A 25,989-nucleotide genomic window follows, 5' to 3' on the forward strand; every position below is an offset into this window, starting at 1 on the left:
GCCTTTAATCATTTAGGTGGGTGGGCGTAGCACTCCAGGCTATGCCTCTTGTTGGCAGAAATACTCCTCTCCTGGGCCCACAGTGTGCCTTCTCCCCTCACACACACACCCCTCCAGGGCATAAGATGTCCTTGAGGAGAGCAGGCCCAGAAGGGAGCTGGTGGCCTATTCTCATGCCCAGGCGCCTTCACTCAGGATACCTTAAAAGGCCTGCAAAAGCCAAGCTGTGCTTTTATCTCCCCAGCTCTAGGTACCTTATTTATAGGACTGCCCACTAGAGCTTGAGAGCTGCTCAAAGGTGCAAATAGGTGAGGGGAGTCCTGGCTGACAGCAGAAGACAGAGCAGGTAAGGCCCATCTCCACTCCCCCCTGCACACACATCCCTTTACATATGGTTTGGAGTCCCCAGATGGTTTGGAATCCAACCCTCAGGGGAGTTCACACCTGGAAATTGCAGACCCTCTGCACAGACCCTAATGGCACTGACACAGCTTCTGCCCTGTGAGGTAAACAGGACAGAATAAAACCTGCTCCCCATCCCACTCAGCAACAAAACAAAATAATAATAATAATAATAACCCACTGGTAGTGCCTGCTAGCCTGGCTTACCTTCTCTCCATGGGAATTAGGAGCTTAAACTATTGCAAATACCAGAGAGCTCTAAGGAGGGAGGTGGAGGAGAACGAAATAGCACCATTAAAAACAGAAGCACCTTGCCAAGCCTCTTAACTCATCCCCATCTTACATACAGACCAACCCATCATGGGCATTCAAAAAGAAGCACTAATTAAAACCCAAGTAAAACCATACTACTGTGTGCAAGGGGAAGAGACACAACAAATCTGCCCCCACTGCACCCTCTTCTATTATTATATCCTCTCCTTCCATGCAAATTCCCTCCATTTTTATATTTAAGAGTGCAGGAGAGGGTTCCAAGTGTCAATCTCCCAACCTGTAGCTGGGGAGTGACAGGAACCTTTCTGTTCCCTGTTGCCAGGTAATGGGAGAGGGGGAGGGAGGGAAGGATGTACCAAGTAGACTCTGGGGAGAAGTAAAACCACATCACATGTGAAGTCTGGCTCTAGGACAGTGTTCCCGAGAACGTCTGTTTTTGCAAGAGAACTTGCTCCAGATGGTGGTTTGAAAGTATAAGCAGCTGTATGTGCTTCCCAACAGAAAGGCCTGACTGTGCTACTAAAAGTAGAACATTCTGTAAAGATTAAAGGTTCCAGCTGAGTGACACCCATCTGAATGACTCAAGGATGACAATGGATATTACACAGAAAAAGACTTTAGAGCCAGATTCCAGGCAAGGCACTGTCACAAGTCTAATCTCAAAGGGGGCAAAGCCACATCTTTTCAGAAGAATTCTGGGATCAAAGCATTGGTTCCAGCCTTTGTGCTGTAGGCTCCTGATATTTTGCCATGTGTTCACCTCCATTGGTTTGTTGCTCTGGTTTCTGAAAAAACACTATTTGAATTTTGCTTTATTGCTGGGCCTAAACTCCAGGTTGTGCTGTAATTACGTCTTGGGAGCCACCCAATCATATAAGAGTTTTTGCTTTTAGTTGAGCAGCTGATTGACTCTAGCAATCCTATGTTGAAGACTTCTGTCTGATATTAAGAAAATGTTTCAGGAGCAGAGCGGGGATTACCCAAAAGAACATACACATTACCATGCACAAGGATACAGGTTCATGTTCTCAATCCAGGAAAGCTTCATGAGTGGTGGAGTAGTTCTGCAGAAGTTTCTGTCTTTCTCCCTGTCTCTAATCCTCTATAAAAAGAGAAAAAAGGTGGGGGTTCAGGCAGTAGCACAGAGAGTTAAGTGCACATGGCGCTAAGCGCAAAGACTGACACAAGGATCCCAGTTCCAGCCCCTGTCTCCCCACCTGCAGGGGGGTCACCTCACAAGCAATGAAGCAGGTTTGCAGGTGTTTTTCTCTCCCCCTCTCTGCCTTCCCCTCCTCTCTCGATTTCTCTCTGTCCTGTCCAACAACAACAACATCAATGACAACAATAGTAATGAACACAACAATGATAAAACAACAAGGGCAACAAAAGAGGGGGGAGTAGCCTCCAGGAGTGGTGGATTCATGGTGCAGTCATTGAGCCCCAGCAATAACCTTGGAGGCAAAAAAAAAATAGTTTCCAGGAAATAGTGGAGTTCTACAGGCACCAAGCCCCAGAGATAACTCTGTTGGTAAGAAAGAAAGAAAGAAAGAAAGAAAGAAAGAAAGAAAGAAAGAAAGAAAGAAAGAAAGAGAGAGAAAGAAAGAAAGGAAGAAAGAAAGAAAGAAGAAAGGAAGAAAAGGAAAGAAGGAAGGGAGAGAGAGAGAAACAAAAAAAGGAAGAAAGAAAGAGACAGAAAGAAAAAGAAAGGTTCATTATTGAATGAATAACCTTTATGAAAAGCTTCCTGTCTCCTCCCTGTCTCGCCTGTCTTTGAGCTTGTTTTACACTTCGTCTGTAATCTACTACCTCTTTGGTGCTTCCAACTTTTGCATTCATGTCAGATCTCAGAGGGATGCCTGGCCATATCACAGCTCCTACAGCAAACCTAGAGCTCCTGACATAAAGACCACTTTATTACTGGTCTCTAAAAACAGTCCACTATTATCACCCAGGAGGTAGTACAGTGGATAAAGTATTGGACTTTAAAGCAGAAGGTCTCAAGTTCAATCCCTGGCATCACATGTGCCAGAATGGTACTCTGGTCCCCTACCTCTTTCATAAATGAAAAAACAGGGGGCCAGCCGGTGGTTCACCTGGTTAGGAGCACACATTATAGTGCACAAGAACCTGGGTTCAAGCCCCTGGTCCCCACCTGCAGGGGAAAAGCTTTGCAAGTGGTGAAGCAGGGCTGCAGGTGTTTCTCTGTCTCTCTTAATCTATCTTCATCTCCCCTCTCAACTTCTCTCTGTCTCTATCCAATAATAAATAAAATATTTTTTAAAAGAATGAAGAAATAAATCTTCAGGAGGGAGAAGCTAAACAACTTGTCCAAATCAATTAAATTATTTTTGGGGGGAAAATACAGTCCATAGTTATGAGACCGAGATGCTGCCTACTGGTCACTCATAATAGCTCCTGCTTAAAATAGATGGCCAAGAATCTCAAACTTTCTCTCATCCTCCCCAACACCATATAAAAATAATAATAAAATGCGGCGGGCAGGGTTTCAACGAGCAGTTGGAGGCCTTCAAGGTGCAGGTTCAAGGCCACACCTAGCCAAACTGCACATAGAGAAAGCCACAAAGGAATGTAAGGAGGAGGAACACCGAGACCCTGTGGAGGTCTACAAATCGCTGCCTGAAGAATTGCAGAAATGCTCTGACATCAAGGACACTCAGATACAACAGGATGCCAGCAGCAAGATGGACCCCACTGAGGCAAAGTACCACGTGCAGTGCTGCATCCTCTTGGGCCTCTGTGTCCCCGACTCCCAAGTCCAGCTAGAACAAGGGGCCCAGGGAGGGGGAGGAGGCAGGCCCCGGGGTCCCAAATCCTCCATGGAGGAGGACAGTGTCTGACCACCCGGGTCCCCCATCCCCCACAGCCTCCCCCCTCTGTGCACATCAGTGTGCCCTCCCTCGTTTTCAGAAAAGAGAAAAGTAGAGGCCACCTCCCTCCTCCAACTCCTGGCTTTGTCCACCTGCTCTGTGCCACCCCCCAACACTGCCCCCACCCTGCCTCACCATCTCCCAGCCTGCTTTGGGGTCTGGGGGCCTCACTGCCTGCAGCCCCCCTCCTCTATCAGCATTATGCCAAATGTCCCAGGAGGAGTAGGGATGAGTGTGGAGCTTGAAGGGAGCCCCCCTTTCCCCAGTCACTGTGGAGTGCCATGACTTTTGAGCCTCCTCTCTTACAGCAAAGATCTTCCAAAAGGATTTTGGGAGTACCACCAGAAAAAAGAGAGAGAGAGAGAGAGACCCAGGGCCATTATCTTTAATATACATTATTGGAATTAGCAGTAAAACCTGTGACCAAAAACCAGCGGGGCCTGGGCCTAAGCCACCCATCAGTGGAATTAGAAGAAGGAAAACATGGGCAGAGGGTAGATAGCATAATGGTTATGCAAACAGACTCTCATGCCTGAGGTTTCAAAGTCCCAGGTTCAAGTCCCGACACCACCATAAACCAAGACTGAGCAGTGCTCTGGTAAAAAAAAAAAAAAAAAAAGAAAGAAAGAAAACCTGTGGCCAGAAGCCCCAGGACCAGGATTCAGGCCTGGAAGGAATTCAAAGAAGGAGAAAAACCTGTGGCCAGAAGCCACACCGAGTGATAGCCTAATGGTAGAGAGTTGGCTTAGCAAGCTAGAGCTCCACAAGTTCAAACAGCAAGGAAGTGGAAGAGTGGAAAGTGGAGAATGAAGGATGCCTGCATCCACCCAAGGGTCCTCTAGATTTTCAGGGTATCTTGGCTGGTTCCCTTGCTTAAGAGGGTCTTCTGAAAATGCAGCTCCTAGTGATGGAGAGGATGCCTGGGAGGGGGCCTGAGGCAGGCTGCTGCTGGTCACCATAGCCACACTCCAAAGGGGCTGCAGGGAACAGGTGCGACAGCTGTACCTATGCTCCAATGTCTTGTTCATCTCTAACTCAAAGTTTAAACACAGCTTCAGTATCAACCATTCTGTGCCCCTGAGCAGCATGTGGGTGTCTGCCTGCCTGGGGAGGCCCAGAAGAGCCATCAGCAGAGACAGGAGGTGGCTGATTCTAGGCTAGCCCAGCACCACCAGCCTCGTGATTACTTTCTCATCTGTTCAGAAAAAGCAAAACTGGCATTTCTGTCTGGAGAGCTGCATCTCTCTTGCTAAGGAAAAAGACCAGCCTGAAACTACTACCCAGGATACCCTACCTGAGGGAGGGTGGGACATGTGAGTCCTTCCACCTGGAACAGGTGCCTGAGGAGACCCCAGGAAGCTGAGAAATGACCAGCAGGGGAGAGGTGTCCTTACTGGTGGGAAAGCCCTCTGGATGGCACTCTAGGGCATCACCAGGAACTCCCAGCACCTGGGAACCCTGTTGGAAGAGCAGCCTCACAACCATGAGATCTTCTCCATCCTGTATCAGAGAGAAGCCACCTGGCAGAAATCACTGTGCATGCAGATCTACATGGCCCCAGTGGTGCCTGAGGCCCGACTATACTGGCCCTGGACACCTCTGAACACTCCCCTCATCCATGAGGCTCTCTAAGGGCAGGGGCATCCGCAGTGCACCACAGGACAGCAGCTCCACCCTGCACCATCCCGTCATAATATTCTGACAGGAGTGACCCGCTGATGACGTGACTCTGCACAACGTCAGCTGTCTGTAACTGCTATGAGAAATGAGACCCCAGAAACACTGATGGGCATCTTTTCTGGAGAAGCAGCCACCTGGCGCACTTTACTCTACATTACCAAGTGCATTACCAAGTTCCCTCTACCAGGGAACCAAGATGGTGGTGCATCAGTGCTACCAGGAGGACATCTTCTCCAGCCTGTGCATGGGGAAGATATCTGCTAGTGTTTCCCCCACATGTGTGTGGCCTCCAAGGTGCCCAGAGCATTGGCCCTGCTGGACCTCCATGCCTCAGAGGGGACCGAGTCTCCACTAATCTGTAGGGACAGGGCCACCCCCATCATGTCCCTGTACAGCTTTAACATGCACAGGACCATTTTACATGAGAAGGTTCAAGTGATGGACTTTACGGAGTATTATTTGCACAACATCCCTAAAAACAGTCATCTCCATGCCTTCTTATATATCCCCCAAATAGTTCCTCAACCCTTAAACAGTATATTATTTGTATTATATTACATTATACTGTATTAGCAAAATAAATATTCTATATCTCAAAAAAAGAATAGAAAAGGGGAACTGGGACTGGGTTTGGTGTACTGCACCACAGTAAAGGACTCTGGGGTAGAGGTTGGGGGTTGGAGGGGACTGTTCAGGTCCTGGAGCATGATGGTGGAGGAAGACCTAGGTGTAGGGTTAGAGTGTTATGAAGAAAACTGAGAAATGGGGGGCTGGGCAGTAGCACGGTGGGTTAAGCACACAAGGCGCAAAGCACAAGGACCTGCTTAAAGACCCCAGTTTGAGCCCCCAGCTCCCCACCTGCAGGGGGATCGCTTCACAAGCTGTGAAGTAGGTCTGCAGGTGTCTATCCTTCTCTGCCCCATCTGTCTTCCCTTCCTCCCTCGGCTTCTCTCTGTCCTTCCAACAACAACAGCAGCTAAAATGACAATAACAACTACAACAAGGACAACAAAGTGGGGAAAATCTCCTCCAGGAGCAGTGGATTCATAATGCAGGCACCGAGCCCCAGCAATAACCCTGGAGGCAAAAATGAAAATAAAGAAAACTGAGAAATGTTATATATGTACCTACTACTATACTTATTGTTATCTGTAATCCACTAACCCCCTCCCAATTAAAAAAAATGAAAGCTTCATTTCTCATGGAAAAAAATTAAAACAAAATGTAACTGAATGTATTTTCAAGCTATAACTAGCTTTGTTCGATGATTCATGTCTCAGGCAGGATTCAGTCCCACACATAGAAAGGAGCCCCAGGGAGCTGTACCAAATAAAAGACTGTAGACAGAAGAATCAGGCGCAAGGGACTTGTATTAGGCTTTAAAAAGAAGAAGAAGGAGAAGCAGGTTACCTCTTAAGAAGTTATTTCCATTTAGGGCAGGGGTGGGGAAACATCCAGCCCCTGAAACCATTTTATCTGGCCCTGCCAAGGCAAATGCTGGCAGGAGTCAAAATTCAATAAATCCAGGAACATTATCCTTAGCAACACTAAGTGCTAATTTGTAAGTTGCTAATTTTTTATGGCCTGTGAAGGATGTTGTACCTATCAAACAGTCCTTGGAAGGAAAACATGTTCCCCCGTCCCTGCTCTAGTGGATGGGAAGGATCTACTAGGTAGACTAGTAGATCCTGACTAGTGCTGATCAGACAGTCCCCAAATGACTAGTGTCAGAGTCCATTTCTGAAAAAACTGAAATTGTAATTAGGTCTCAATGTGATGTGGGACTTAGCACAAGGGATTACATTTAGGGCCAGTTGTCTTGTTTTTAATAGCACCTAAGAGAGGGGTTAACATTTTTTACTGTAAATATTTCATAACTTCAGGGGGCTGGTACATCCAGTTGAACACACACATTACCATGAGCAAGGACCCTGGTTCAAGCCCTTTGTTCCTTCCTGCAGGAGGGGAGGCAGTGAAGCAGGTCTGCAGATGTCTTTCTCCATCTCTATCTCCCCCTTCCCTCTCAATTTTTCTGTCTCTATTAAAATAGAAAAGAAAGGGGGTAGGGGCGGAGAATGGCTAACAGGCTTCACTGAAGGCACCAAACCCTCAGTAATAAGCCTGGCGACCAAAAATATATATATATACATATATATACATATATGTGCATATATGTGTGTGTGCCTTTTTAGAAAATACAAAGAATATGCAAACGTATGTGCTGTTTTACTTCTCTTAGCATTTTCTAATTTTTTTAATATTTTTATTTATTTATTTATTTATTTATTTATGAGAAAGATAGGCGAGAGAGAAAGAACCAGACATCACTCTGGTACATGTACTGCCGGGGATTGAACTCAGGACCTCATGCTTGAGAGTCTAGTACCTTAGCCATTGCGCCACCTCCCAGACCACAGCATTTTCTAAATTTTTATTTACTTATTATTGGATAGAGACAGAGAGAAATTGAGAGGGGAGGGGGAGATAGAGAGGGAGAGAGACACCTGAAGCCCTGCTTCACCACTTGCAGAGCTTTCCCCGTGCAGGTGGAGACTGGGGGCTCGAACCCGGGTTCTTGCACACTGTAAGGCATGTGCTTAACCAGGTGTGCCACCACCTAGTCCCCTTCTCTTAGAATTTTACTGTCTAGTTTAACTATGTTCGGAGTCTAAGAGAGACTTAGAGTGAATTGATTGTAAACCCAACCACTAACTTAATGCAAATTCTGAAAGAGAAAGAAGAAATTCTCAGTATGATGTGCAGGTTAATGTATTTTAATGTGAATGCAACCATGTCACGCTATAGGGAATATATCAACCATAATTAAGGAATATTAAATCCTACAATCAGGGTATTTGGTAATCTACCTTTTATCCTCAGTGTTTTTTTTAGTTTTTTTATATTTATTTATTCCCTTTTGTTGCTCTTGTTGTTTTATTATTGTAGTTATTGTTGTTGTTGTTGTTGTTGGATAGGACAGAGAGAAATGGAGAGAGGAGGGGAAGACAGAGAGGGGGAGAGAAAGATAGACACCTGCAGACCTGCTTCACCATCTGTGAAGTGAGCTCCCTGCAGGTGGGGGAGCTGGGGCTCGAACCGGGATCCTTATGCGGGCCCTTGCACCTTGTGCCACGTGCACTTAACCCGCTAAGCTACCGCCCGACTCGCCCTCAGTATTCTTTTACTGTGTATCTTTCCCTTTGCTAGTCCAGGCAGAGAGCTGTCACCAAAGGTGACTGCAAAGGAATGAGTCAACTATGGCATCCTGACTGGGGAGCAAAGCAAGGCCTGTGTGTTCCAATTCCTCTCCATGCCCCTTTGTCTCACTGCCTGCCTCATCTTTCCCAAACATCTGCTCCTCTTAGCTCCCTGCAAATTGTCTTCCTTCCCTTTGAAGGCTCTGACCCTTGACCCCTTCTCCCTAGCTCAAAAGGGCTGGTAGAGCCCACTGCCTGTCAGGAAGCCCTAGGGTAGTGGAGACTCCAGGATACATGGCATTAAGTTTGTTTTTCTCTGGTTAATCTGCTTGAAGGCACTTCAAGTATTAGATCAACCTGCTGAAGTCCATGTCCAGCAGAGAAGCAATTACAGAAGCTAGACCTTTTGTACCACGTAAAGATCTGTGGTCCATACTCTCAGAGTGATAAAGAATAGAGAAGCTTCCAGTAGAGGGACTCTGGTGGTGGGAACTGTATGGAATTGTACTCCTGTTATCTTATAATATTGTTAATCATTATTAAATTGCTAATAAAAATAAAAATAAATCTTAAAAAGTATTATATCACCAGAGAATCAAGAAGGATAGAAGGAATTTTTTTCCTTCTGAGAGTATGAATATAAATAGACATATATGTTGTGGTTTTGGTTTTCCCCTACCAGGATTATTGCTGGGACTAGTACATGCATGATTCCTCTACTTCTAGTGGCCTTTCTTTTCTCTCCATTTTCTTTCTTTCTTTTCTTTTCCTTTTTTTTTATATAGAGTCAGAGACATAGGGGGCCAAGTGGTGGTGGTGTACCTAGCTGACTGGTTGAGCAAGGGCCTGGTTCAAGTCCCCACTCTTCACCTGCAGAAGGAAAGTTTCACAAGTAGAAAGCAGTTCTGCAGGTATCTCTCTGTCTTTCTTCCTTTTTATCTCCCCCTTCCCTCTCGATATCTAGCTGTCTCTATCTAATAAATAAAGATAATCATTGCACCAAAGTAAAAGACTCTGGGGTGGGTGAGAGGAGAGGTTTCAGGTCCTGGAACATGATGTCAGAGGACCTAGTGGGGGTTGTATTGTTATGTGGAAAACTGGGAAATGTTATGCATGTACAAATTATTAGACTGACTGTCGGCTGTAAAACATTAATCCTCCAATAAAGAAATAAAAGATTAAAGATAATAATGAAAATTTTAAGAGACAGAGAAAGAGACCTAAAGAAGAAGGGAGAAACAGGAAGGAAAGATACCTGTAGCACTGCTCCATTACTTGAGAAACATCCCCCCCTGCAGGTGAGGACCCAGAGCTTGAACCCCAGCCTTCTTTCATGGTAGCATGTGCACTCTACCAAATGTGCCATCCAGCCTCTGTTGGTCTGTGAACGAATGTGCTTGTGTGAATCAAGGGAAAGAAGATGGAGACACTAAATAGATTGTAAACTCTGTAAGCTTTCTTTTGGAAAGGCTCTCCAATTTTTTTTAACAGAATCCTTTGACTCATTAGCAAGAAATATTTTGTTTTCTTTAAACATGACTTAGAAAACAAGTAGCCAGGAAAGATTAGCTACTCAAGTTAAAGAAAAAAAAAAACAAAAAAACAGCTTGAATTATACTAAAAGTGCCATACCTCTCCAATTCCTAAAGATAGGAGACAGAGGTCAGCAGGACTTTCAAGCCAGTTAGGTTCTATAAAGATCAGTTGGTTTCTATCAAAATAAGCTGGATTCTGAAGAAGGAAGAGAATGAAGGGGAGGAGAGGTGGGAGGAGGAGAAAGGGGAGTGGGCAGGAGAAGGAAGAGGAAAAGGAGGAGCAGGACCAGCAGAAGCAGCTGGAGGAGGAGGAAAGAAAAGAATAGCATGTATACAAAACGAAGAAAGCAGAGATTTTGAGAACGCATGACACAAACTTATTTTAAGCCCTTGTCTGTCTCCTCCTTTAAATTGAAAATGCAAACCTCCTCTGAGCAGGTGCAAATTTGCTGGCACTCAAATCAACCAGCCTGGGCAGTCATCCATGTGAGAGGAGAGAGATTCACAGGCACAATCTCATAGCTCTCTATTATCTGGGAAAACTCCAAGGGCAGCAAGTAGGGTGGAGTAAGGGCTTTCTAATTAAGACAGAGTTCTCAGCAAGTCAGCAGGCATGGAGACACAGTGGCAAGTTTAACGTTGTATAAATCACACCATTTGGATGGTAGCATTGCCGCAGCCCTCAGCTTGCAGGGCTCAGCAGCTCATGGGAGCAGCTCCTTCTGCTGGGCTGGGGGGTTTCTGTCAGGATCCTGGCACCCTGCCCCGAGTTCTTGATACTGTGACTACAACATCTCCCTGACTCCTGAGAGATATCAGCAATGCCCTGTGCAGAGGTTCACTCCATTTGACAGCAAGTTTCTTTTTTTAAATAAATCATCAGTGGTCTGTGTGGTGGTGCAGTCAGTAGAATGCACACATTACTATGCTTGAGGACCTGTTTTCAAGCCCCCAGTCCCCACCTACAAGGGACAAACTTTGTGAGCAGTGGAACAGTGCTGTGTCTCTTCTTCTCTCTGTCTCTCTCCCTATTTCTCTCTGTCTCTCACCCCATATAAAAATGATATATATAAAAATGACCCCCCCAGAAAAGAAGAGAAAAGAGAAGAAAAGAAAGAAAGAAAGAAAGAAAGAAAGAAAGAAAGAAAGAAAGAAAGAAAGAAAGAAAGAAAGAAAGAAAGAAAATGTAGAGAAAAGAAAGGCCACTAGAAGTAGAGGAGTCATGCATGTACTACTCCCAGCAATAACCCTGGGGGAAGGCAAGGAAACAAGACTGAATTATGTGGGTACAAGTGGGGAGGGGAGAAAAGCTGGAAGCAGACAGCAATGTGGAGGAGAGGGGTCACCCACAGCTGGGCCACACCCTGCCTATCAGGCCTGCCACAACTGAACTAATTCTAGATCTCACCCTTGCAGCACACAGCTGCCCCCAGATAGTCACTTAGTTCTTCCACGTAACTGCAGATAGTTCAGGGGTCTTCAGGGTAGAAAGCTCCCCAAGAGAGAGAGGACTAGTTAGCACCCTAGGTGGGGAAGATGGGGGTCACTGCTTAAGTGGCTTTCTGGACCATAAGAGCCACCACCCTCAAAGTGCACAGCACAAAAGTACCCAGTGCTAACCTTGCAGAGACCCACCTACCTTTCCCACCACCTCCTCGCTAATAACCATCAGAGATTTTCCTGAGTCTGAGAGTCAGTTTTATTATTATTACTATTGTTGTTATTTGAAAGCTGGCTTGCCTTAGTTATTTATAGTCATATATATATATATAATTTTTTTTTAACAGAGCACTGCTCAACTCTGGTTTGTGGTGGTGCAGGGTACTGAACCTGGAACTTTGGGGCCTCAGGTATGAGAGATTCTCTTTGCATAACCACTATGTTATCTACCCCTACCCACCTTAGTTATTTATATTCCACTTATGAATGAAACAATCCAATAGTTGTCATTCACTTCCTGACTTATTCCGCTTAGCAAAACAGCGTAATCTTTTGTAATGGCTGAATAGCCTTCTGTTGAATACCTATTCCATGACTTCTTTATCCAGTCACCTATTGATGGTCATTTAGGTTGAATCTCTATTTGGGCTATTCAGAATAGTGCTATTATGAGCATAGCATATATTCCTTCAGACATATTGCTGGGGGTGGCATTGCAAGATCATATGATATTTCCATTTTTTTTTTGTTTTCGAAGGACTTCTATGCCATTTTTCTTAAGTCCACATGGCACCACACGGGAGGTACCATGACACCTAGGAAACTCTGTTCTCTCTTCTACTCCCCCTTGCCCCTCCCCTTCTCCCTTTTCTCCTCTCTCTTTCTCTCTCTCTCTCTCTCTCTCTCTGCCTCTCTCTCTCTCTCTCAACAAAAAAAGTGACCTAGAAATGAAAAAACATCTCAAGCACTAGGCCCCAGATCTGGGGGGGGGGGGAGCTACTTAGCTGATCATCAGGGATTCTGCCCTTTTCTTGCAAGATCACCGGCATGGAAGTGTCCATTGTGTTTGTGTTCTAATTTTCTAATTCCCCTCCTGCCTAAGAGTCTGGCCCCTTCTGCATTGTTTCAGGGGTATTGCAGCAGTTCTGGCCCCCCAGCCTTTTCCTGTAATTTGTTCAGAGGGTTGGGGAGAGGGCAGCTAACAGGTGGCCTCTCTCCCCACATCCAAGGTTGCCTCCCTAGTCTGCAAGCAGAGGGAGGGAAGTGAGAGGGAGCAGAAGGAAAGGCCCCCAAACAGGATGTGTGGAAGGAGAGATAAAGTGCTCTGTACAGGCATTTTAATGTGATCCCACTTCTAGACTTTACCATGTGTTTTTCATTCTGCGTTTGGTTACTCTCAGTGTGAGTTATAGTGCTTTGTTGCTTGGTGAATGTGGCTTAGGAGAAGTATATTTCTTCTTCCTCTTCTTCTTGTTCCTGTTCTTGTTCTTCTTCTTTTTATTGGTGGCTTATGTGCTTTATAATGCTAAGGTTTCAAGGGTATAATTTCATACCCACACCTCCACCAAAGCTCCATGCCATCCCCTTTCCTCACAGCCACTATAGTTCTCAGAATGCTAGGAGGTAGGTGACTTGGTTAACAGTTTTTTACAAGTTCATTTGCTTTAGTCATTGATATTCTACACACCAATGAAGTCATCCTTAAGTTGTCTTTTACCTCTCAGTTCACTAAGTACCATCACCTCCAGTTCTGTCTACTCTATTTTAAGTGATACAATCTCATCTTTTCTAATGGCAGAGTAGTGGTACATTGAGTATATATCCCATAACATCTTTATCTAGCCATCTGTCAGTGAGGATCTAGGTTGCTACCATTCCTTGGCAATTATGAATAGCACAGCTATGACCACAGAGGTGTATGTATTTTTTTTTTGAGTTAGTGCCTTTATGTCCCTTGGGCATATATTTAGAAGAGATGTTGCAGGATAGTAAGGTGTTTGTTTCCATGTTTATTTGTTCAAAGATTCTCCATGCTGTTTTCCTTAGATTCTGTACCAGGTTACAATCCCATCAAGTCCTTTTCTCTCCACATCCTTGCCAACAGTGGTTGTTTTGTTAATGCAAGCCACTCTCAAGGGTATGAAGTAAAATTTTATTGTGATTTGAATTTGCACCTATTGATAGGTGATGTAGAGCATTTTTTCATATGCCATCTGGATGTCTTCTTTAAAGACTTGTCTATTCATATCCTTTCCCTACTTTTTTTTTACAGAGTTGTTTGTTGTTGAACTGTTTTATTTCTTTATACATTTTCAATATCAATCCAATGTCAGATGTGTGGTCCTCTCAGCTGCTTGATTGTCAGGTGAACTCATTTTTATATTTATTTATTTTCCCTTTTGTTGCCCTTGTTTTATTTTATTGTTGTAGTTATTGTTATTGTTATTGATGTCATCATTGTTGGATAAGACAAAGAGAAATGGAGAGAGGAGGGGAAGAAAGAGAGGGGGAGAGAAAGATAGACACCTGTAGACCTGCTTCACCGCTTGTGAAGTGACTCCCCTGCAGGTGAGGAGCTGGGGCTCGAACCGAGATCCTTATGCCAGTCCTTCAGCTTCACACCACTTGCGCTTAACCTGCTGCCCCTGGCTCCCCACCTGCAGGGGAGTCGCCTCACAGGTGGTGAAGCAGGTCTGCAGGTGTCTATCTTTCTCTCCTCCTCTCTGTCTTCCCCTCCTATCTCCATTTCTCTCTGTCCTATCCAACAACGACGACATCAATAACAGCAACAATAATAACTACAACAACAAGGGCAACAAAAGGGAAAAGAAATAAATAAATATAAAAAAATTTAATTAAAAAAAAACTGTAACCATAACAAACATGTTAATGTCACAGGAAACTTGGAAAACACCATGTGGTTTCTCTGTTGTCTCAAAATGTGCCAGAAGCCCAGTTTTGAGCTATGACACCAGATGAGAGCTGCAGTGTCTGTCTCTATCTCCTCCTCCTTCTTCCCTTTCTTCTCCTTCTCCTTATTTTTATTCTCCTTCTCCTTCTTCTTTTTCTTTACAGCCAGGGTTATTACTGGGGCTCAGTCCCTGGAAAATCGTACCATTCCTACATTCCCTTCCTTTTATTTGACAGAAGGTGGGAGAGGAGAAAGAGAGAGAGAGAGATAGAAGGAAAAGCCCCCCTACAGCACTGCTCCACCACTCATGAAGCTTCCTCCCTGCAGGCAGGAATCTGGAGCTCATACCCAGGTCCTCACACACAATAATTCAATCCACCAGCTATTACCTGCTCCTTCTTCCATCCCCTTCTCATAGCAAGCTTCTTTTCTTATTTATTTATTTATTTATTTATTTATTTATTTATTTATTGGATAGAGACAGAGAGAAATTAAGAGGGGAGGGGGAATCTGAGCGGGAAAGAGACAGACACCTGCGGCTCTGCTTCACCACTCATGAAGCTTCTTCCTATAGATGGGGCCAGGGGCTTGAACCTGAGTCCTTGCACATTGTAAAGTGTGCGCTTAAGCAGGGATGCCACCACCTGACCACTCCATAGCAAACTTCTTATCATACCATCTCCATAGTCTCAAGTGTCACTGGCTTTGGCTCTTATCAGAACACTGGACCATCTTTCAAAAGCCACCAACTACCTCCTTGGTGCCACCTAGAGTGGACCTCTGGTGACCCCCAGTGTACTTGATAGCTTTGGCCACCATACCCATAAGTACTTAAGTTACTGACATCCCCACCCAGTCTTTAGGTCTCCCACACCCACTAGAGAGTCCTCTGCCAGCCATCCTCCTCACTTATCTTCTCAGTCTTCCTTCTTCCTCTGCCTACCCCTTAAATTCTTGAAGCTCCTCCAGGAGCTTGACCTTTGGTCCCCTCCTCACAATCTATTCAGCTCTCTTGGGTGACTTACTCCCCGGAGTTGATCATTCACTGCCATCCGACTAAAGTCACTGTATCATATCTCCAATTCTACACTTCCCCCTGGAGCTCCTGTTTCCACAAGTCCGGAGGCGGTTCCCATTGCACTGATGGTTACCGTAGTGCTTCGTGTTCAGTTAGTGGAAAAAAAAAAATTCACCCTCCACCACAGACCCATTTCTGTTTTCCTGATGAGGAGACGTTCCAATTATCCAACACAAAGAAATTGTTTTAGACTCAAGCTTAGTGGGCAATCAGCTTTCTTTCTTTTTCTTTTCTTTTTTTTTGCCTCCAGGGTTATTGCTAGGGCTCAGTACCAGCACTATGAACCCACTGCTCCTGTAGGTCATTTTTTCAACTTTATTAAATAGGACAGAGAGAAATTGAGAGAGGAGGGGAAAATAGAAAGGGGAAGAGAAAGATAGATACCTGCAGACCTGCTTCACCATGTGTGAAGTGACCCCCTGCGGTGGGGAGATGGAGACTCAAACCAGGATCCTTGCACGGGTCCTTGCACTTTGTACTATGTGCGTTTAACCTAGTACATGTTATGCATGTATAAACTATTGTATTTACTGGCCCCCTCTCTCTAGCTCTCTATCTCCACTCCTCTCTCAATTTCTCTCTGTCTTATACCAAAAAAAAATGGGGAAAATGGCCTCACACTCTACTGGATGCATCACCACCCACTCCCTATTTTTTAATTATTAAACATTTTTTATCCAGAGGATGACAGAGGGACAAGTAGGGGTTGTACTGTTATGTGGAAAACTGAGAAATGTTATGCATTTATAAACTATTGTATTTACTGTCGAATGTAAAGCATTAACTCCCCCAACGAAGAAATTTTTAAAAAATTGAGGAGGAGTCAGGTGGTAGCACAGTGGGTTAAACGCATGTGGCACAAAGTGCAAGGACTGGCGTAAGGATCCCAGTTTGAGCCCCCACCTGCAGGAGAGTCACTTCACAGGCGGTGAAGCAGGTCTGCAGTTGTCTATCTTTTTCTTTTTTTTTGTATTTATTTTATTTATTCACTTTTGTTGCCCTTGTTGTTTTATTGTTGTAGTTATTATTGTTGTTGTCGTTGTTGGATAGGACAGAGAGAAATGGAGAGAGGAGGGGAAGACAGAGAGGAGGAGAGAAAGATAGACACCTGCAGACCTGCTTCACCGCCTGTGAAGCGACTCCCCTGCAGGTGGGGAGCCGGGGTTCGAACCGGGATCCTTATGCTGGTCCTTGTGCTTTGCGCCACCTGCGCTTAACCTGCTGTGCTACAGCCCGACTCCCGTCTATGTTTTTCTTGCCCTCTCTGTCTTCCCCTCCTCTCTCCATTTCTTTCTGTCCTATTTAACAATGACGACATCAATAACAACAACAATAAATAAATAAATAAATAAATAAATTTTATCCAGAGTATTGCTCAGCTCAGGTGGTGCTAGGTATTGAACCTGGGACCTCAGAGTTTCAGGTATGAAAGTCTTTACATAACCATTATGCTGTTTCCCAGTCTCACTTGCCTTCTTTTAAGTGACCAGGGTAGCACCTCCTGTTACAACCTGGGAATTCCAGAAACAGAGTCTGGATTTTACTATGAAGTGTGTTCCCCACCCAACAGGGCTGGAAGGTGGCTCATCCAGTAGAATACATACATTACCATACTCAAGGACCCAGGACTTAAACACTGATTAACCACATGGGAGCACCATCAGGGGCCAGGGAGAGCTTCAGGAGTGGCCAAGCAGTGCTATGATGACTCTCCTTCTCTCTCTCCTCTCTGCTCCTTTCCTCTCCTGTCTGCTCTTCTCCTCTCCTCGCCTCCCCTCTCCCTCCCTTCTCTGCCTCTCCTTTCTATCTAGAGGAAAGAAAAAATGTCCACCTTGAGTGGTGGAGTTATGGAAACATTGTGTCCCAATAATAACACCAGTGGCAAAGGAAAAAAATATGTCTGTTGTGGGGAAGTTGAGAAGCAGAGAGGAAAGGAAAGGAAGCTAAGAAGCCAGGAAGCCGTTCCAGGTGGGTGGAACCAGATTTGAGGAGGCGAGCTAGAACTCCACATTCCTGAGCCATGATGCCCAGCAGAAGGCAGGAAGCAGCTCCAAGTGCCCCAGGGCAATTCACACTGAAACAGTAAAAGTAAAACAGTAAAAAAAATAAAAATAAAAAAATAAAACACTAAAAGGGAGCCCAATATTTACACAGAACCTCTCCAGAGTCTTACATATTAGTCATATATATATATATATATATATTATATATTATATATTATATATATATATATATGAAGAATTGGGCATGTGAGTCCTAATTTCAACACTTCTTTTGTTTGTTTCTTTGTTTTTGACTCCAGGGTTATTGCTGAGGCTCAGTGCCTGCACTACAAATCCACTGCTCCTAGAGACCATTTTTTCCCATTTTTGTTGCCCTTGTTGTTATTATTGTAATTATCGTTATTGCTGTTGTTGTTGGACAGGACAAAGAGAAATCAAGAGAGGAGGGGAAGACAGAGGAGGAGAGAAAGATGGGCACCTGCAGACCTGCTTCACCACTTGTGAAGTGACTTCCCCCCCCAAAAGGTGGGGAAGTGGGGGGGGGGCTGGAACAAGGATTCTTAAATGCTAGTCCTTGCGCTTTGCACCATGTGTGCTTAACCCGCTGTGCTACCTCCTGGACCCCATTTCAACACTTTTGATGAAATGTTAGATTTTAGAAGCAATCAGTGGAGACTGGATGCGCTCACCATCTAAAGCAAAAACTAAAACCAAAGGATCACTCTGGCACATGCAATGCCAGGGATCAAACTTGGAACCTGATGCTTGAAAGTGCAATGCCTTAGCCACTGTGCCACCCCCTAGGCCACTTCTTTCCCCCATCTTAGAAGGCAGCAGAATGAGACAGGAAGAAATGGTCTGTTTAAAAATATAATATCTGTGGGGTCAAGTGGTGTCGCACCTGGTTGAGCACACATGTTACAATGACCCAGGTTTGAGCCCCCAACCCCCACCTGCAGGGGGAAGCTTTGCCAGTGGTGAAGCAGGGCTGCGGGTGTTTCTCTGTGTCTCTCCCTCTCTATCACCCCTTTCCCTCTTGATTTCTGGCTGTCTCTATCCAGTAAATAAAGATAATAAAATTTTTAAAAAATTAATATCTGGACTGGGGTAGATACCATAATGGTTATGCAAAGAGACTCTAATACCTGAAGCTCCAAAGTCCCAGGTTTACTACCCTGCACCACCCACCATAAGCCAGAGCAGAGCAGTGGTCTGGAAAAAAACGAAAACAGAAAAAATTAAAACATAACGTCTCCTGAAGATTCATGTGACTACTGACTCATTAAAGACCCTGAAAAGTCCTGCAGTAAGAACCCTGTTAATTTCCTGAACCTGGGCTTCACCAGCCACAGTTGACCTTCATCTGAGGGTAAGTACATGTCCATTGTGAGACACATCACTCACTACTGGCTGCAGACCTGAGTGGGTCATTCCAGTCTGTAGAATGAGCACCTCTATGTAGATAGATAGTTGTAGAAATAATAGTCAACACACATCTTCAACCTTGGAAGAACTACTTTAGCTTACAATGGAGGGGTTGGGGATTCAGAACTTTGGTGGTGGGAACGGTGTGGAATTGTACCCCTGTTATCTTGTAATTTTGTAAATCAATATTAAGTCACTAATAATAATTTTAAGAAAATAGAAGGAGCAGCAAGGGAGGTTCTCAGGGCCTAGCCCTGCCCCCCATCCTGGTTCTTGTACTGCTGCCCCAAAGGCCAAGACTCCACACAGGCCTTGACATGCCCCATGCTTGCTCACCAACTGGTGACCCATTTCCTGAGTGTAAAGGCTCAGGTCAGATGCTATCTCCTCCAGGAAGTCCTGCTGGAACCCTGTATGAGTCGGCATTTCCCAGAGAAACAGATCCAGTAGGAGGTTTGTGTAAAGAAACAGATTGATTACCAGGAAATAGCACACCTGGCTATGGAAAATGAGAAGTCAGTCCCCAAATCTGCGGGAAATTGACAAAGGAAACGCTCTGCAGAGCCAGTGTTAAAGCTGGAGTCAGAAAGAAGCGAGGGAAAGATAAGATGTTCCAGCTTGAAGTCAGTCAAGCAGGAGGAAGTCTCTCTCTGGAGAGGAACAGCCATTTTGTTCTGCTCTCTTCAGAGCCATTTTGTCCTGCTTTCTTCTGCTGACTACATGGGCTTAAGCCATCTGAAAAAATACACCCTAACTCAGTTTACCAGTTAACAAGCTGACTATACCACTAACACCTTCAAAAACACCTAGGGTCATGTCCAAACATACCTAATCACACTAGAACTCAGCCAATTTGGCATAGAAAATCATCCCCTATAGACCCACAAACTGAGCCAATTACTTATCTTGTTTTTTTAATATTTATTTATTTATTTATTTATTTATTTATTTATTCCCTCTTGTTGCCCTTGTTGTTTTATTGTTGTAGTTATTGTTGTTGTCGTTGTTGGATAGGACAGACAGAAATGGAGAGAGAAGGGGCATCGCTTCTCGGCCTTTTGGCTAAGATCAAGTGTGGAGAGAGAAGGGGAAGACAGAGAGGAGGAGAGAAAGACACCTCCAGACCTGCTTCACCACTTGTGAAGCAACCCCCCTACAGGTGGGGAACCAGGGGCTTGAACCAGTATCCTTACACCGGTCCTTGCGCTTTGTGTCACCTGCACTTAACCCATTGTGCTACTGCCCAACTCCCACTTATCTTGTTTTTTTGTCACTTCCTACAGACTTCCCATATTCTTTTTTTTTTTCATTATTGTTTATTTATAAAAGGGAAGCACTGACAAAACCATAGGATAAGAGTAGTACAACTCCACACAATTCCTACCATAAGAACTCCGTATCCTCTTTTTTCCCCATCTTCACTATTAAATCTATATTCATTAATTTCCAGAGATAGACCTTTGATATCTTTTCTTCCCCATCTTAACTCTATATTTTATTTATTTATTTATTTATTTTCTTATTTGCCTCCAGGGTTATCACTGGGGCTCGGTGCCAGAATCCACTGCTCCTGGAGGCCACTTTTTTTTTCCATTTTATTGGATATAACAGAAAGAAATTTAATGAGGGGGAGATAGAGAAGGAGAGAGAAAGATAGACACCTGCAGACCTGCTTCACCACTTGTGAAGCCACCACCTGTGATGGGGAGCCTGGGGCTTGAACTGGGATCATTGTGCTGGTCCTTGCTCTTTGTACTCTGTGCGCTTAACCCGGTGTGCCACCACCCGGTCCCCACTATAAGTTTTATTTCTGCCCTATTTTAAATTCTGTTTGACTAATTAATACCTCTGAACTTGGTAGTGTTAAGTACATTGACAGCATCAAGTGTAGAGTTCAGTACTGCTAAGTACATGCACACCATTGAGCAATAGATCTCCAGAGCATTTTTGTCTTGCAAAACAGAAACTCTATGCCTATTGAAGTAACAACTCTTGATTCCTCCACCACAGGCCAGGAAACCACCCATCTTCTTTCTAGCTCTGTCAGTGTCATTGCTTTAGGTTGTTTGAGTACGTGGAAACAAACAGCTAGACTAGTCTCTGTGACAAGCCATTTCACACAGCACAAAGTCCTCAAGGCTCAGCCTTGTTATGAGAGAGTTCCCTTCCTTTTTCAGAGTAAATAATAGTCTACTGTTTATGCAAATCCCATTTTGTTGGTCTACTCCTGGACTTGTAGATTCCATCTTTGGACTACCGTGAATTGTGCTATGATGAACCTGCAAATATCTCTTGGACACGCAGCTTTCAACTCCTATGGGTTAGATATCTAGAAGTGGAGTTCACTTTTTATATCTTGACACCAACCAGACTTATTGAGATTTTATCTTCCCCAGAGCTGGCTCCCTCCCTTCCTTATCAAACTGGACTTTATGCTCTGGAAGCAGATGGGGTGACCACTATCCATCTGTGAAGCTGAATCACTTAGCAAATACCAAGCTCCTACCTTATAGTAGCAGCCTCCTGCTCATCCTCTATCCAGTTTCTGTGATGAGGTTGTCCTGCTAGCTTTTTTATGTCAAGAATAAGTAAGCTATGCTCTAGGATCATTCATACTTTTTGACTTCCAAGATTATGGGTCTGGGTGGGTGGGAGCAAGGAATTCTAACCAGAAATAAGAGACAAAATTATTAAAATGTGCTTGAAAAGAATGAGTGAGAGGGTATTGGATAAAGGCTCACTGTATTAAGCTCACATATTACCAGGTGCAAGGACCAGGGTTTGAACCCCAGCTCCCCATGAGTGGGAAAGCAGGTCTGCAGGTGTCTTTCTTTCTCTCTCCTTTCCCTCTTAATTTCTCACTGTCCTGTCAAGTAAAATAAAAAGAAAAAAAACAGGGGATGTGGGAATGGCCACTGGAAGCAGTGGATTCCTAGTGCTGGCACCAACCCCCAGTGATAACCCTAGTGGCAATTTTAAAAAAATGAATGAGTGAGGAAAGATAGTTGTAGATTATGCTTCATTTTCTTTAAAAGTTTGCTCTGAATGTGATAGCATTCATTGTTAATAATAGCAATTTTTTACTACATTTCTTTTTTTCTGATTTCATTATCACTTTATGGAGGAAATGGTGATTTACAGGGTTGTTGTTGTCTTGAGGATACATTTCTACATTTCCTCACGACAGGTGTAAGTACACTTCACCCTCCACCAAAGCCTCAACCTGTTCCCCCACAGGGACTTAGCTCCCCATCCTGTCCTCAGTTCCTCCCTTTCCCCTTCTGAGCCCCTGAATCTGCTGGATGGACTAAAGTCCATTGAGGTGTCCTTGGCCTTACTTCTTAGAGCCCATCTGTAAGTGAGATCTTCCAGTATTTGTCCTTTCCCTTCCGGCTTACCTCAACCAGCATGATTCCCTTTAGTTTCTGCCACGTTGTAGAAAGGGAGAAGACGTCATCATGTCTTGCAGATGTACAGTATTCCATTGTATGTATATATATATATATATATATATATATATCACAACTTCTTTAACCAATCATTCTCTATTAGATACTTACATTAATTCTAAATACTCACTATTACAAATAGCAGCCCCCACAAACATGGGAATGCATAGATCTTTTTGAGTAGGAGGTTTTGTGGTCTTTGGATAAATGAATAGGAGAAGAATCACTGGGTCATGTGGTAATTTGATTTTGAATGTCTTCAGGAATCTCTCAACTGGTTTCCATAGACAGTGCACCAATTCCCATTAATAATGTACAAGGGTTCCTTCCCTCGACAACTTCATCAGCACTTGTTGTTTACACTTCTTTTTCTTCCTGTTGTTGATAGAAGCTGAGAGATATAAAGGGTAGAAGAGACACCTACAGCCCTGCTCCACTACTCATGAAGCTTACTCTTGCAGATGGGTACCAGAGTCTGGCACCCAAATCCTCACAACTGAAAATGAGTGTGTCCTAACAGGTGTGCACCCAAGGACCCTAATTCCCTCCCTGTCTCTGACAGGAGCTCAGGTCTGGGCCCTCCAGACACTCAGAGGAGAGAAGCACCTATGTTGCACCTAACTTTCCTTATCAGGGCACAATCCCATTTATTGTCAAGACTATGAGAGGAGGTAGACAAGACAAGTTGCTGGAAAGAGCTGTCATAAGACTTCTTGGGCTTAAGACTTCAAAGGTCTCCTTTCCAGGAGGTGGGATAGCACTAGACTTTCAAGGATAAGGCCATAAGTTCAACCACCAGCATTGCTTGTGCCAGACTGAGGCTCTGGTTCTCCTGCTTACTGACAAACAAATCTTACCAAAAAAAAAAAAAAATTACCCTAAGGACAGAGGAGATAGCATAATGGTTATGCAAACAGACTGTCATGCTGAAGTTCTGAAGTCCCAAGTTCAATTTACCAAGCCACCATAAACCAGAGTTGAGCAGTGTTCTGGTAAATAAAAATTTAAAAGTACTCTTCCTTTGGGGACACAAAGATAGTGCAGTGGTTATGTAGAAGACTGTTATGCCTGAGGCTTCAACGTCCCAGATTCAATTCCATAAGCCAGAGTTGAGCAATGCTCTTGTTAAAAAAAAAAAAGGGGGGGGAGCAGAAGGGAAAAATAAAAATAGAATAGGAAATGAAAGGAAAGACAAGGAGGCTAGGTGGGGGCTCACCTGGTTGAACAAACATGTTATAATGTGCAAAGACCTGGTTTGAGCCCCCTGGTCTCCACCTGCAGAGGGAAAGCTTTGTGAATGTTGAAGCAGTGTTGCAGGTGTCTCTCTGTCTCTCTTCCTCTCTTATCACCCCTTTCCCTCTCAATTTCTGGCTATCTCTATCCAATAAATGAATAAAGTTAATAAAAATTTTATTAAAAAAAAGAAAGAGAAAGGCATGGAAGGTCTTTCTGCTGGCAAGCTGCTTCCATTTCAGGGCCCACACTCTCTGGTGCCCTCACCTTGGTGCCAGCTCTCCAGAAATGTAGGTGGCAATCCAAGAGCTTTCCCCCACCACCAGTTGCCACCAATTGCTGAGGAATTGTTGGGGATCCTGGTATCCCCTTCCATCTGGAATGCCCCTTTGTTCTGATGATCGTGGCTTCAGACACTCATGAGAGAAACTGGTGAGCTAATATGCATGTGAATCCAAGTTAGTGTCTGGGGAGATGATGTCATGGCTGGAAAAGGAACAGAAAGCTGGATCAGGGAAAAGAGTAGCTCCCTAATATGGGAAAGAGGTGTGTATGTTTATTGATTTAACAATGATCAGCAAGACCATAGGATAAAAGAAGTACAATTCCACACAATTCCCACCACCAGAGTTCTGCATCCCATCCCCTCCATTGGAAGATATCCTACTCTTTATCCCTCTAGGAGTATGAACCCAGAATAATTATGAGGTGCAGAAGGTGGAAGGTCTAGCTTCTGTAACTGCTTCTCTGCTAGACATGGGTGTTGGCTGGTGTAACTCCCAGCCTGTTTCTATCTTTCCCTGCTGGGGCAGGGCTCTGGACAGGTGGAGTTCCAGGACACATTGGTGAGGTCTTCTGCCCAGGGAAGTCAGGTTGGCATCATGGTAGCATCTGCAACTTGGTGGCTGACAAGCATTAAGATATAAAGCAGAACAAATTGGTTAATAGTCAGTAACCTAAAGGCAAGAATATAGCAGGTGATATTTGGGGTATCCATTTTGGAAAAAGCTAGGAAATCTATTTTAGGTATAATTCCAAGGGGCCATGACTTTACTAAATTTTGTCTGAGCCCAACAGCTAACATTCAGGTGGGCTAAAGGTATTGTCTGGGAAGATGGTCTGAGTGTGTGTGCTTTATTAGTGATTTAATATTGATTTATAAGACTGTAAGATAATAGGGGTGGCTGAAAAGAGAGTTAACATACAAAGCCAAACAAATTGTTGAACAATCATGGACCTAAAGGCTGGAATAGGACAGCACAGACTTCAAGGAGCTTCCTCTGTGGACATAAGTGAGGCTCAATCTAACCCATGTGGATGGAAAACAGGCCTAGGGCTGCAGACCCTGCCTAACTAGAAAGGACATAGCCCAAGGAGATCCCATCCTAGAGGCCTTTGCTCCCACCTCCTGCCATATCCTCCTGCAATCTCCAGTTCAGCTTTTCCCAGTCCCTGTGGGCACTGAGCCTGGGGAGTTGTTCCAGACACTTCAGGCAGCAAGATCTGCTACCATCTGGAAGGACAAATGCTTTATTTTTTAAAGATGTTTTTAATATTTATTTATTTCCTTTTTGTTGCACTTGTTTTTATTGTTGTTGTAGTGATTATTATAGTTGTTATTGGTGTCTTTGTTGTTAGATAGGATAAAGAGAAATGGAGAGAGGAGGGAAAGACAGAGAGGGGGAGAGAAAGATAGTCACCTGCAGACCTGCTTCACTGCCTGTGAAGCGACTCCCCTGCAGGTGGGGAGCCAGGGGCTGGAACTGGGATCTTTCCGCTGGTCCTTGTGCTTTGCGCTACCTGCACTTAACCTGTTGCGCTACCACCCGACTCCCTAGGACAGATGCTTTTATGTTGACTCCTTCAAGTTGTTTGCAAGTTAGATCTCAGCATAAAGTCCAGATGATTAATCTATGCAACGGGGCAGTTGGTCTGGTTCTTTGGGTTAAAGTTGGTCCACAGAGGCTGGTTAGTGGCTCCCTCAGTATAGCATAAAAGTTATTGTGTGTGAGGGCCCGGGTTCAAACCCTTTGTCCCCGCCTGCAGGATTAATTCACATAGAATAATTGCAATTTTGGAGTCTCTTAAAAAATCAATATTCTGGGAGCCGGGCAGTGTCACAGCGGGTTAAGCGCACATGGCAGAAAGCACACAGACCAGCATCAGGATCCCAGTTTGAGCCCCCCCCCATTTCCCACCTGCAGGGGTTTCGCTTCACAGGCGAAGCAGGTCTGCAGGTATCTATCTTTCTCTCCCCCATCTGTCTTTCCCTTCTCTCTCAATTTTTCTCTGTCCTATCCAACAACAATAACAGCAACAATAATAACAGCAACAACAACGATGAACAACAAGAGCAACAAAAAGGGAAAAAATAAAGTTAAAAAAAGGATGTCTCTTTAAAAATCAATATTCTGAGACTAGGAAGATAGTGCAGTAATAATGCAAAAAAGACTTTCATGTGATCTGGGAGGTGAC

At 44.3% G+C, this 25,989-nt stretch overlaps 1 protein-coding gene across 1 annotated transcript in view; it reads left to right on the top strand.

Annotated features, from left to right (window-relative positions):
- The first annotated feature begins 273 nt into the window (after nucleotides 1-273).
- FHL2 (four and a half LIM domains 2) overlaps nucleotides 274-25,989 on the top strand; it is a 72,934-nt gene continuing 47,218 nt past the window's right edge. The window contains exon 1 of the mRNA XM_060187621.1: nucleotides 274-346. The gene's annotated coding sequence lies outside the window, so the exon portion shown is untranslated. The remainder of the gene's footprint in view (nucleotides 347-25,989) is intronic.

Source organism: Erinaceus europaeus, chromosome 3 (genome assembly GCF_950295315.1).
Source record: "Erinaceus europaeus chromosome 3, mEriEur2.1, whole genome shotgun sequence".
NCBI classification, from domain to species: Eukaryota; Metazoa; Chordata; class Mammalia; order Eulipotyphla; family Erinaceidae; genus Erinaceus; species Erinaceus europaeus.